The sequence below is a fragment of the Rattus norvegicus genome, chromosome 6 (assembly GCF_036323735.1).
Source record: "Rattus norvegicus strain BN/NHsdMcwi chromosome 6, GRCr8, whole genome shotgun sequence".
Classification (NCBI taxonomy): Eukaryota; Metazoa; Chordata; class Mammalia; order Rodentia; family Muridae; genus Rattus; species Rattus norvegicus.
Genome location: NC_086024.1, coordinates 98724076 through 98736523, shown reverse-complemented (window position 1 = coordinate 98736523; position 12448 = coordinate 98724076). Strand labels below are relative to the sequence as shown.

The 12448-nt window shown below is 43.6% G+C and overlaps 1 protein-coding gene across 6 annotated transcripts in view; it reads right to left on the bottom strand.

Annotated features, from left to right (window-relative positions):
- Nucleotides 1-1217: 1217 nt before the first annotated feature.
- Syt16 (synaptotagmin 16) overlaps nt 1218-12448 on the bottom strand; it is a 278725-nt gene continuing 267494 nt past the window's right edge. For all 6 annotated transcript variants that reach the window (XM_063262672.1, XM_039113257.2, XM_063262673.1 and 3 more), the window contains 3 exons: nt 11329-11452; nt 1719-1834; nt 1218-1609 (listed from right to left, as the gene is read on the bottom strand). The gene's annotated coding sequence lies outside the window, so the exon portion shown is untranslated. The remainder of the gene's footprint in view (nt 1610-1718; nt 1835-11328; nt 11453-12448) is intronic.

The window sequence follows — 12448 nt, the reverse complement described above, 5'->3', positions numbered from 1 at the left end:
CTGAATTCAGACGTCTCACTCAAACTCAAGAACACGATGAGTCACTTCCCACAATTTCATAAACCTATCCGACTTGCTAAATCGTCACCCTTCAAACTGTAAAACATAGGGACTTATCTAGAATCCTCTCCCCAAAGGCATTCTCTGAGATTTTGTTAAGTGGTAAGTGATTGACTACTGTACAAAAATCAGTGCAATGTTTCATCGGGGCACCTCTCGTGAGCTCTTAGCGAGGTGAAGCAATAGTGTCATGTCTAAATTCTATTATTCTCACCAACGTTCTGGCGTGGGTTTTTAAAAACTTATTAAACCTACTAAAAACACGTTCTTCCTGCCTACCCTTTTCCTGAGCTTCAAAGCCTATAAGGAAAAAAAAAAGTCCATAATAAAGTTTAAACTCTTAAAGGCCCATCACAAATTTTAATCAACCCGTAGAACTTAAAGATGATCCTGTATGCAATGCTAATTTATTACATTTCATCCTTAAAGAGAAGTCTGTTAAGACCAAATAAGAATAATCAACAGCAGCAACAACAACAACAGTAGATCCGCCTGGGGGACTCCAGTTGTTACTGTCAGCAAGGAAGCTGCAGTGTGTGCTGGCCCCGTGTTGAACCGCCACTCGTGGTTAAAGGACAGTAATGACCACCCAGCACAGTGAAGGAACGAATCTCATCCAGTCAAGAAAATTAGATTCATTCCACCTTTAACCCTCAGGGTCACAGCATTATCAACTTAGTTCTCCTCTCTCTCTCTCTCTCTCTCTCTCTCTCTCTCTCTCTCTCTCTCTCTCTCTCTCTCTCCTTCTCTCTCTCTCTCTCTCTCTCTCTCTCTCTCTCATATGCACTACTTTTCAATAGAGTGGCAGAATTTAAGTGAGGAAGTGGCCTAAGAATTTTAATCTAACAGGTTAACCAAAGATCAATCCCTTTCTATCTGGAAAAAAAAAAAAACAAAAACCAAAAACAAACAAAAAACCCACCACCACCACCAAAACCGAAAACCCCTTTTTTCTAATGCATCAATCCACATCTTTATGATAAAACGGACATACTTCCGATCTGTGTGATGGCACTAAGGGTTGCTGGGTAATACCCATTCCTCTCTCCCCTTGGTTCGCATGCATCTCATCATTGAGATCAAGTGCACTGGTAATTAGTGTTTTCTATTAACATCTTCACTATAAACAGTTCAGGCATTTAGAAACAAAATAGCAATGAACTTAACAGTTACTTTAATTCATTTTATAAATGAGCAACTGAGAATTTTGCTCCAAGTGGTCACCAGTGTAGCCCATCCCATAGATGGCATTCTCCGAAGTGTAAGGCACAATGTGGTAGGAATGCAGCTCTTCATAGTAGAGAGACTGGGAACAGCACTCCTGTACCATAAACTTCAGCCGTTTTCTTGTATCAGAATAAGCAGTCTTATAGCAGGGAGCTTCCTTGAAGTATTCATAACTCTCTTTCTCCGTCTCTAGGTGTATCTTCCTCAGCAAATTATTAATTAACACAGACCTTCTTAGGTAGGTTTCTGGGTCTTCAAGAAACCTGAGCTTCTCCAGAGAAAGTTTGAGGATACAAGTCCTGTCTTCGGGTAATATCAGGTGCTAGGAAACAAACAGAGCTGTTACTCTCCACACAGGACACGGAAAACTAGTGCTTTGTGTTACCAACCACACTCAAGAGGGAGACTCAGGGAGAAAAGTAAATCCTTACTTTTGGAAAATACCCCTGGTAATCTTGATGTAAATCTTCTTCTTCTGCATATTTTCTCTTAAAGTAGGCTACTTTCGACGTTGTTAATGAATATGATAGTACTCCTCTTGGATAAGCTAAAACAGAAAAACAGTTGGAGGAGGGTCAGGCTGCCAGTATTGTGACAAAGAACATTTCATCACGTGGAGACCATTCACAAGCATAAATCCAGCCACCCCAGAGAATGCCACCCTCCCCAAACAAGCAGCGCTGTCCTTGGCAACTGTCTTAAGATCATAAGACCATCAGCGGAGAAATGCCATTTCAGACACAAAATAGATGGTCGGGTTTAGAGTTCTACGTTCCTTTCCTTATGCAGCCCCAGAAATCAAACTCAGTTGACGGTTTAATTTTGTGCCTTTTTGTGCCAAGACATACCCAAGTTTGATACACAAAGCATAGTAGAAGAGGCTGCGTGATTTTCCCTCATTCTGTTTGTTAACCTTTGTGACACTCAGGAGAAAGGTAATACTTCTAGGCTAATCAAGTTGACATAGAGTAGCTGGTGCCCAATTACACCTTTAAAAATAATGGCATAATTCCTAAAAACAATGAAACATTTTGTCCCGGAAGCCCACAGATAAATGTAGTCTTCACCCCTCCTCAAGGGAACTTCTCTCTGTAACCGGAAACCACAGCCCATCAAAGTGCAGAGTTGTGGAGCTAAAGGACATCTACAAGACACACCCACACCTAGAGCTCAGGGACCGTAGAAGAGGGGGCGGAAAGAGCTAGAGCCAGAGGATTAGGGCGTGTGCTGTGAGATTGTGTCTCCAAGCAACATCAGAAGCTACACACAAAGTCTCACCAACGTGGACGCCCAAATGTGAGCTGAGCAAGGGTGGACAGAACAAAAGGCCGAGAGGTACCAGGTCTGCACAAAGAACGACAGGCAACTTAAGAAAGCTGGGAGTGGGAGATATGGTCCTCCTAGGGAAGAGCACAGCAATTGTCCAGTGCCAAATGCATTCAACCATGAAAATGGATACAAGTAACAACATGTGGACTAAGAAAGCTATATATAGAAATATACAAATACATATATGCCATGCAAAATCAACCGATTAAACTTCATGATTCATTAAAATCCATGAATTTGAAGAAGAGTGGGAGGGGTGTTTAGGAGAGTTTGGAGGAAAGAAAAGGGGAAATTTAATTAAAATACAATTTCAAAAATAAACAAATTTTAACTAATTAATATAATGGTCCCGACATCTAGCATAATTGAGGGTAATAATGAGAGATGAGTGTGTGTGTGTGTGTGTGTGTGTGTGTGTGTGTGTGTGTAAACTGTAGTGTAATAAGTGAAAGTAGAAAACCTTTGTTTCCTCCTTGAACACGCAACTGAAGATGAGGATTCTGCCTTTAAGGAAAAGCTGTTTAGAGGTCTCAGATTTCCAAAGGAGTTCTCAGAATGTACTCTAGATGGCGCTGTGGCCACAGAAAGGAAGCGCGATCAAACTTCCAGCACAGCGGATTCCAATTCAAAAACAGCGAATGTAGAAAACAGAATCCAGTTTGGTAGTCATTTCAACCTCCAGGGTCCAGAGTGGAAAGAAAACTGATATCTGAACTTAGTCTACTTCACCCTAACCAAATAGTTCTGTTAGAACCGTATGATTCACAAAATAATAAAGCATATAAAGACATGTGGGTTAAATGAATTTACACTGACATTTGAGAGCTTTTGCAAGCTTAAATGTGGAAAATATGCTCTTCAATAACCTGCTTTCTGAAGTGTTTCCTTCATCTTGGAGCCATGCCTGCATAGCTTCCCACAGCCCTCCTGCAGCTGGATGCTCTTCCTGAGCCACCAATAAGGAAAAGTTACACACCTCACCTCAGGCACCCCAAATTCTCTCTGCTGTCACCATGAGTTATAAACCCAAGAGAGCTGTAAGCTAGTGTGAGCATGCTTCATTAAGGAATCCAGGTTCAAAGCACTTGTGTGTCTGACCTGAAGGGATAAGGTAGGGATAAGGACACGTAGCCAAAGCTCTGTGCCACAGTTCCTTAATTTGATGAACAAAACACAGCTTATGTCCATTTCGCACTTAATTGAAAGGGTTAGGGAAAAAATAAAACCGACCAAATAGATAAAACAAATGAATCCACCCCTAAACACAGTTTTCTCTCCTTTTCCTTTCTTTCTGTTTGTTTGTTTTTTCCTTTGTTTCCTTTTGTAAGATATAGACTGCTAGGGTTACATTGAAAGCTATTTATCAGACAGCTAGATAACAAAACCTTGTTTACCCCTCGTGAGAATGACTCCTATTGTGTGTGTGCACATATGTATGAATATATGTGCCTGCATGCGTGTGGTATATGAGTATGTATGTGTTCCTGTTGTGCACGTCTACACACAGGTGCACAAACATGTGTGCACATACAAGCGGAGGCCAGAGGTCAACATGGGTTTTCTTTCACGATTAATCTCTGCCTTTCTTATTTGAGATGGGGGCTCTCACTGAACGTAGACTCACAAATCGGGTAGACTAGCTAGTCAGTGATCCCTAGTGACCCTCTTGCCCTCACCTTATTAGCGTTCAGATTGCAGGTCTTTGCCACAGCCTGGCTTTTACATGCGTGCTTGGGCTCCAAACCCAGGTCGTTCTCATGCTTGTCAGCCAGCACTTAACCTGCTGGACATTCATGTCTTCTGTTCCTCTTTAATCTAAGTGACGTAACAGCGGGTCTTGAGTGTTAAGCATCAGAGTCTCCTGGAGAGCTTAACTACTGGGCCCTTCCCTCACCTCTTCTAGTGGGTCTGGAGGGGAACTTTTGCACCAAATCAAACTGAGATCTATGCCAGCTAGCCTGGGACCACATTTTGATTGCCCTAGTGTTACAGTACCAGGCAACTGTACCAGTGGGCCCTGAAGAGTTGAACTCAGCCAATCAACTGACAGCCAAACACCTGGGACGATTGCTATTGTTACTGTAGCTATTGCCTCCCTCTATCTGCTTCGGTGTTTGTCTTGTTCTTAGCACCATGACCAAAGCCAGCTCACATTTTAATTACACAGTAAAGAATGAAGTCCACTTTCAACAGGAGTCCCCGGGTTCACCTTAAGAGCATCAGTGCTTATTACTAACATGGCCCTTGCGCAGGTCAAAATGTTTCTTGGCAGGATCTAATGAATTACTCCAGTAAAGGGAAGAGTGAGGAAAGACTTGGAAATAAGAAGCACAACCTTGCCACAAGCAGCAGTGTTTCCATCTACACATGAGTCCTTTATTGGACATTGGCTTGCTTTACCATCTTAAGTATGCAGCATGTGTAGCCATTCCCGAGTGACACCACGGACTGCAAATTGCAGCCTGGAGAACCAGGTATCAATTTACTGTCCTGTCCTCCACACCCAACTGATCTACCAGGGAAGCTATTTCAACTTAACAGATCAAGATATATAGATATAGACATAGACATAGACATAGACATAGACATAGACAAAGACATAGACATAGACATAGACATAGACATAGACATAGACATAGACATAGACATAGATATAGATGGATGGGCGGCATGCATGGATGGATACATGAATGGATGCATGGATGCATGCATGGACAGACAGACAGACCGACTGATAGATTGATTCTGGGTCACTATATTCCAGAAGTTACACAAAAATATAAAATGCATGAGACCCTGAAAATAAATATTCAGATGTCTAGACCTGAGCCTGCTACTGCTGGGCAAGGAAGACTCTTAGTTTATTGTTCTTGAGGGAAACACACACACACGCACACACACATGCGCCCGCACACACACGTGTGCGCACACACACACACACACACACGCACGTGTGCACACACACACACACACACACACACACGCTGCTGATGAATATCTGAGCACCTTTTGCATCTGCTGTCAGTTTGGCAAGTCCCTCCATGCTGACCGCCTGGCTCTTTGCAATGTTTTCCACATCACATTTGGAAGATGGTTTTAGCCATCTCGAGGCTAAAGTATGTAGCCAACGTAAGTTGCTACATCTGCTACTTGCTGGATTAAAAAAACTCAAAATCTTCTAAGCTGGCAGCTACACCTTGGTCCTGCTTTTCAGCCTCCTCTGAGTGCAGATGAGGAAACCAGGGCCCAGAAGAGACTCTAGCTGACAGCCAGTTGTGTAGCTAGGAGTTGGGGGTCTGGAAGTGGGTGGAGGCATAGATTTACTCTCAAGCTCTCTTACTTCTTAGCCGTGTGACCTTAAACCAATTGCCTAAACTTGTCACCAATCTTTGTTTAGTGGGGCTGAGCATGTACTGTGGCATCACACCTAATATACGGTGAGCCTTACATCAAACCACAGTTCTAATAATGACTGCCAATAAACCCAGACTGGTCTCACAAAAGCCAAATGCTCGCCTCCCTACCAGCTCTGACCTAAAGATCATTTCCACCACCCAGCCACTCGGAGAGGATAGTTACTAGTTGAAAACCTCCAGGAAGATAGCTCAGATGGTCAAGGTGAACGCCATTATACAAATCCCACAACAGCTCTGAGAGAGTGTTTCCGGCGTATTGCTTATTGTTATACATCTGGGGCTAAAGGAAAAGAGGACTGTCTGCTAACATTTAGTTCGTCTTCTGGATAATTCATTAGTGCTAATCTGAATAATCAAAGATGTCCGCTTGTCGAGGTTGACTTGACAGAGGTAAATGTGCTTAAGTTCCAGCAGCCAAAAAAAGCTTGCAAGTCACCTAAAATCCAACGAAATAAACAAGACCAAAATGACTTAATACGCCCTTAGAGTCAGCATGCTTGGGTCTGGGAATAATATACAAGCTACAAGACTGAATTGAGCTGAGCCGGAATTTTTTTTCTGAAGCAAAATAGCTAATGCCGGTTTGAACATAAAAATTATTTTTAATGCTGTCACCTCTGGGTTACACGAAATGTCTGTGCCAGGCTCCACGAATGTCACAACATAAGAGCTCAACAAGTAACGCAACAAAAGCCCCAGATCAGAGTGACCCGCCTGTCATAAGAGCTCGGGCAGGGCAATTCATACATATGTCTTTAAATAAATGCTTAAAATGCAATTACAAACGATTGTTTCCTTATTGTTCTGCCTTTGCCTCCAGGCAACTGGAATCCTGTTAGCGTTCAAGTGATTTCATTTGGTAGGAGGCCCAGGGACAGTACATTAAAGAAACATCATCAGCAAATTAATTTATAAACACTTTGAAAGGGCAGACAGCAGCAAAAGACCAATCCCCGGCTCAGTAATTTGTCTTTTTAGGTCAAAGGAGACACCCAGGAAAGAGTAAGGAGTGGGTGTGTTTAGGACTTTCATCTCAGGAGTCTTTCATTCGCCCCAGTGCTCTAATGAGCAGCACATGGTAAAAAGTCCAGCTAGAGGTGAGCATCCTAGCCATGGGCAGGAGGAGCAGGAGGCTGATCTGGGGGTGGGGGGTATTACACACTAACCACAGCTGATGCCCATCGTAGATAAAGCACGGTCTTATCAGTTCTCTTTTTGTGATCTCAGCCTGGCATTTGGCCTTTGAAAGCAAGCCTGCCTAAGTCATGCTGAGGCAATAGGAAAAGTATCTCATGTGATAGTTTTTATCCTAAGGCTGCAGATACTTTGGTTTCAATTTAGCTAATCCAGGGCTGGTGATGGTAGAGCGTTCAGCTTGCATGCACAGGACTTGGGTTCAATCCCCGGTATAGCCAGAAAAATACAAAAAAACAACGACGAGAATTGTCTCACCTGACCTGTTAGCCACGGTCTTTGGTTTCGCTGCATGCCTTAAAGCACTCCACCAGGACAAAACCCAGTTCTGTAATTTGTTCTGTGTCTTTGGGAAAGAGCCTGGCTTCTTTTTTCATGGGGTGGGAGTTGGGGGTGATACAATTTTCAACTGACTGATTTGTATGTCATTTGGCTGAGATGACGCTCTAAAATCACTTTCTTGGGTGTCTGTCACATGCGCTCATAATTTCAGTTCAATCAGTTATGTGTCGTTATTGCAATGACCCTTTTTCAAGAAACCATGAATATATCTGGCTCAGAAGCATTCTAGTATATGTAGGACATTTGTGCCCTCACTGGAGTGAACCACTGGTTACATAAAACATTCATGCGTGTGTGTTCCTAAAGGCAGACAACAGGAGCAAAGTCCAAGGTGGCCCTAGCCTGCTTCCCATGAACGTACAGCTTTGCTGATATTTGGCGCTGCTCTAGCTCATTCTGCCCATACCCCCACCAACACCCAGAACCTTCCTATATGCTCTGCTCTAAGGCGACAGAACTTAGTGTCGGTGTTTAGCTCCGAATCAATGGAGCAATCAGTTTCTTCAGAGTTACCGTCTACTCTGAGCACAATATTGATTTTTATTGGCAGTTTCGGGTTCCCAACAAGTTGCGGATTCTGGAAGGCTTTCGTAGGGATGTCCAGAGATACTGGTGGCCAGTGATTTCTCAAGGTAGCAGCAGCGTTGTCTGCCCTGGGATTCCTGATCCCCTGGTAGAGTCCAGAGCACAGATATGAACTACTGAACAGAGCGTCAGCAATCCCCCGAGCCCATCCTGTTCTACTGATCACTGAGCCAGAGAGAACACTGCTAAACAAGAGGTGAACAGCCAGGCAATGAGGAAGTTATGATGCACCACAGCCAGACTTCTCCAATAAGGCAGCCCTGCCAACGACCGAAGCCAAAAACAGCGAGCTTGCAGAGTACACCTCGTGATTTACAGCTGTCTGGGGGAATGGTGTCCCCATTCCCAGCATCCTTCACCTCACAACACAGGATTGACAGAGAAAGAAAATTGGCCAAGCAACTACCTTTCTGGATATGACATATTCAAAAATTATCTCACTGATAATATCTAGAGAGACACTTTAACGCTTGTGTGTACCCAGGGCCAGTGCTGAGAGAGTCGAGTTTTGACCCCTGACCTGTGGGTAACAGTCTTTTAGAGAGTCCTAGTCGGTATCATTCACACCATCTTTTGTTTATAACTTACCCATCATCTTTTATTTGAGTGTGTCAACAAAACACCCACCCCCACCCCCATTGCCCAGAACCCTCATTCACTTCTCCAGGAGCCTTTGCTCTGTTCTTACAAGGCTTTATCCTTGATCTTATGATGTCTGGTTTGAGTTCACAACTAGAGGTTCTCTAGCAAGAAAATGATCTTTTACCAGTGAGGTGCCTTCCTTCTATGGGTATGGGGCATCCTTGAATAGCACGGTATTCAAGTTCAGGAAATCCCCCAAAGCCACTGGCTGTCTCACCCCAACAGGACATATATGGACAGAATTGAGCCTTTGAGCTCCTGGTTCCCACTTCCCTTTGAAAATATCCCCAGCTTTTCGTGTCCTGGCCCTTTGGATAAGCATCTGGAGTCTCACAGACTCTCTACTACATCTCTGCAATATTCCCAGTCTCAAACTTGTGTCTGTCTCGTCCCCATCCATCCATCCATCAGGATTTAGACGTCTCCTATCTCTCTGCTGTTAGAAAGACTCTCTCTTAAGAATCTAAAAGCAAACCGTTGGGGTTTCCCCTAAATATAAGGCTACTTTTCTAGTACTGGACACATTATAAACCTTTACGGCCTTTCACTTGTTACCCACACTGAGGATTATTAGCAGAAATTGGATGGGTCTGTGTTGGTGTCTTTGTATAATTTTGACTGGAAAAAAAATTAAAGTTATTGTGTTAGAGTAAGAGGGGAAAATAAAGTACTAGAAGTACTTAAATAGATGACTTATTTTTAAAATTCAAAGCTAAATAAGGAGACATAACAAGACTGGCTTCTGCAGGCCCCCAGGCCCAACATGAAGGCAGGGTTCTCTTCCTTAGCCTCAGCTCTGAGTTTGGTCAGTTCGTGACTGCCTCTGTTTCTGAAAAGGCTACTTTTCATTTTTACGTTTCCATTTTAATACTTGTATTTTTATATATTTTACATTTCACTTCACATTTACGTTTTTATGTAGATTTCAGAAGCCAGTGCTACTCCTGCGGACAGTCTAAGCTGGCCATGCGCTTGGCTCTCAGGTGTACCCAGGACTTCAATGTTTTGAAGGTGAAATCGAGTCATGAGCAGGGAGCCAGGAGGTAGAAGCCTTGATGAAGATTTCAAAGACTCCATTGTGTCTCGGGGCATCTTCGAAGCCTTACAGAGGTTTCATGACACGAATCCGAACACGAATGTTAATATGCTCCTAAAATCTTCCCAACAGAGGGAGCCGCCGGAGATGGAAGGCTGGCCCCAGGTCTTAGTTGCATCCCGAAGCCCTTGTTTGCCCTGAGCTTGACCTGGGCATCCTATCCCCAGACACACACACTCTTTATAACCCAGAGAGTGCAAGTGTGGATGGCAGCTACTTGGATGAGGGTCACTACAGATTCATTGTAGCCATGGATCCAACATCACTAGGATTAAGTCCTTTCTACCTTCATAGCATTTCCTTTTTTTAAATTTAGAACTGAATACTATGCCATTTTAAGACAGTCACGTTCACCAAAATCTGCACAGTACATATTCCACATACTGGGCTTTCATAATGACAATTGAGACTAAATTTTGAGAAGCCCTTTGACTTTTTGATTGTAACAGTTGTCGTGATGGACTAGCAAGTGTCATTCACATTAGAGGACACAGCGGTTTTAAACTTCTATGTATATTGCATAAGAAATTGGAGATTAAGATATATTATATAATATAATATATTAGACTAATGCATATATACAGGAACCAATCATCATGGCTGAGAATGAGCCATGCACAGAACACACACCCCCTGGAAGACTGCATTAAGTCTCATCTGCCTCCACAAATTCATTCCTCACAATAAAATATGGTAATTATCACGGAAGACAAGAGGAGGGTGGTTTGGTCCTAAGAGCTAACAAACAGGTTTGGCGTTCTATATATCATTATCTTAGCCTAATAAATGGATGATTTCAAAGTCTCCTGACATTCATAAAGCCACATGAAATCAGAACAAGTTTTTGCATAGGAGTCTAAATGGATTCCCTCCTGCTGCCTGGCTCTGTGGAGAGCACATCTTTTGGAATCTGTCATTGTCATTCTCTGGGCCAGTCACCCCTGGAAGGGTACTGCCCAGAGAGACCTAAGTACCCCAAGTTTCACCATGATAGGGAACTGAACATTTGTTTATGCATCAAATTCAGTCTTATAATTGGGAAGAAAGTAGTTAATTCTCCTTGGTCTCTACCATAAGTCTCCAAGTAAATTAGCAATCCAAAAGTCCCCACAACCTCCTATGGCAACTTGAAGGATTCCCTCATGGTTTCTTTCACCTCAGACCCACACTGCCAGCCTGCCCAGAAAGTCTCCACTTGACATCTTCCAGGATCCAGGTTCCCTCATTTAGGCTCACCCAAGTCACAGGGGTCTAAGAGAGGAAAGTCTGCCAGCCTGCAAACGTCCTTTTTACAGAAAACACTTATTGACTTCTCCCCAGCAACCACCCATATAAACGGCCCCTTCTATTGATCTTGTAAGTTGCTGTGATGCTATGTTAGCATTTATTTCTCTAGATACATATTTAAACATTACTTTCTCTTCAGATGGTGATTACCTGGTAATGCTGACTCAGACCGAACAGTGTACGTCTAGGACAGCCTCAGAAGATTTGGTGAGAACTCCCCTTGGCACATGGAGCATGTCTCACAGCCTCGGGCTCATGAATGGGGACCTGGGATCTTGAAACAAGGAGACATAGTGACATAAGACACCTCTAAAGAATCACAGGGACATGAGTTAGTTATCAGGGCAGGAGAAAGCCGGTGGCGTGGGGGTTGGGGGGCACTGAGACGTTTGAGGTGGGGCTGTTCTGGAATATGGTTTAGACAGAAAGATAAAGCTTCAAACTCACAGGATCACTTAAGTAGGAACAATATCAACTCCCCCTAAGAAATCTGGAAAGTGCACAATAATTCATCTCGCCAGTGATTTACTGGGGGGGGGGGGTATTTTGGGGAAATTTGATTTAAAAAAAATCACAGCCAGCTCTTGTATAATTTTAGGCTGCTATCACCCTCCAAAATAACAAAGCAATTAACTCGAGACACCCTAACTTGGTCTTTCTCTGACATACTGACTCTTTCTGGCAAGTTTGAAGTAGCTACTCCACGTTTGAAGATAGTTCTCACCAAAGGGTTCCGTTTAACCACACCTAGTCTGCATGGCTGTGTGCTCACAGATCTCATCATCTTCTATATTTAGAGAGACGGGCTTTCCAAGGGAAGACGGGCATCCAATAAGGACGATCCCATCTAGAGAGGTGAGTTACTATGGTTACTGCTCAGGAGGCTGAGGACCCGTGAACCGCTGCTCCTGGCCAGCTGGACCCTTTCCAGATGAGGATCTAAAACAGAAGCCCGCTCTCCATATGTATTGACTGAATCTAGTGGAGCCCTACTTCGTGTCGTGTCGTTGTTTTATCCATAACCATGGGCCGCCTTTGGGCGCTCCCTGCCTCCAGCTCCCCAGCCTCCGGCAGCCAGGCAAAGCAAAATCAAGGAGGGTGGAAAACTTCTGAGCACTAACCGAACAGTAGTGAACAGAGGGGGAGTCTCAACATCCAATCCTGGCATTTAAAAAACCAAATCAAGTTATTCGGGACCAGTGGCTAGTCACTTTTCAATAGCTGGGGGCGGGGTGGGATCCGAGGCCAAGTCCCTAGTCTCCAGCGGTAG